We start from the raw sequence: 1,318 nt of genomic DNA on the forward strand, positions 1-1,318 counted from the left end.
GATGTTTTGGCAAAGATGTTGGAAACATGTTTGGCAATGGAGTTGGTGGGAAGGACTATGTATCTCTTCTCGGCAGTGTCTTCTCTGGGTGTGTTGAAGATGTTTAGTGCTCGCCGTCTGCAGTCTCTGATGAAGTGACGAGGATAGTGGAGTTTGGAAAATACCTGTTCAATTATAGTGCATTCTTCCTCAAGGAACTCGTTGCTGCAGATTCTGAGTGCACGCAGGAAGAAGCCTATAATTACACCACGTTTGGTTTTGGTGTCGTGGTGAGAGTAGAAGTGGAGAAGATCGTTTTGGTTGGTGGGTTTTCGATAGACTTTAAAACGAAGTTCGTGGTCAGCTTTGCAGAGTAGAACATCAAGGAAAGGAAGAGTGTTGTCGACCTCTTCTTCAAGTGTGAACTGGATTGAAGGCTCGACCTGGTTGAGCTTGTCTTGGAGAGCTTGAACGTTGAAGCGTTTAGGAGTTATGAGGAGAATGTCGTCAACATAACGGAGCCAGGTGACAGACGAAGGAATAATGGTGGAGAAACGTTCGGCTTCTAGATGTTCCATGTATAGGTTCGCTAGGACTGCACTGAGTGGCGAACCCATGGGTAGTCCAAAAGTCTGCTGAAAGAGGTGATTTTCAAAAGAGAAACACGTAAAGCCAACACATAGTTCAACCAGGTCGATGAAGTCGCTGGCTGGAATGGGAAGATCAAGTGAATCGTCAATTTTCTTGCGCAAGAGATCGATGGCTTGTTTAGTAGGTACTTTAGTGAATAGGGAAGTCACGTCAAGGCTGGAAAGTTTCTTGTTCCTGATGTTGATGTTGCGAATGCGATTGAGAAGATCACCTGAGTGTTTGAGATGTGCTGGACTGATAGTGCCCAAGAGTTTCGAGAGGTGTTTGGCGAGAATTCCTGAGAGCTTGTGGGGAGCACTGCCTATTCCCGAGGATATGGGCCTCAGTGGGATACCAGGCTTGTGAGTCTTTGGCAGGCCGTACATTCTGGCAGGTCTGGGGTTGCTGGGCATGGTGTGCAGAAGTTTCTTCCCTTGTTCTGAGCTCCTCAGAATGCGGCGAGTCCTTTGAAGAAAAGTTTTAGTAAGGTTGTCCACTTGGTTAGTTGTGAGAGGTTTGTAGGTATCTGGGTCATTAAGTAGATTGAGCATTTTGTTTCTGTAATCGTCAGTGTTCATGATAACAACACCACCTCCTTTATCAGCGGTGGTGACCCTGATGGGGTCACTTGACTTGAAAAAGCCCACTGTGTGGGCGAAACGTAGTCAATAAAGGATCACATTATACTGCATTTGTGTTTATATTGCCA

This window comes from Cherax quadricarinatus, chromosome 88, assembly GCF_038502225.1.
Source record: "Cherax quadricarinatus isolate ZL_2023a chromosome 88, ASM3850222v1, whole genome shotgun sequence".
Taxonomy (NCBI): Eukaryota; Metazoa; Arthropoda; class Malacostraca; order Decapoda; family Parastacidae; genus Cherax; species Cherax quadricarinatus.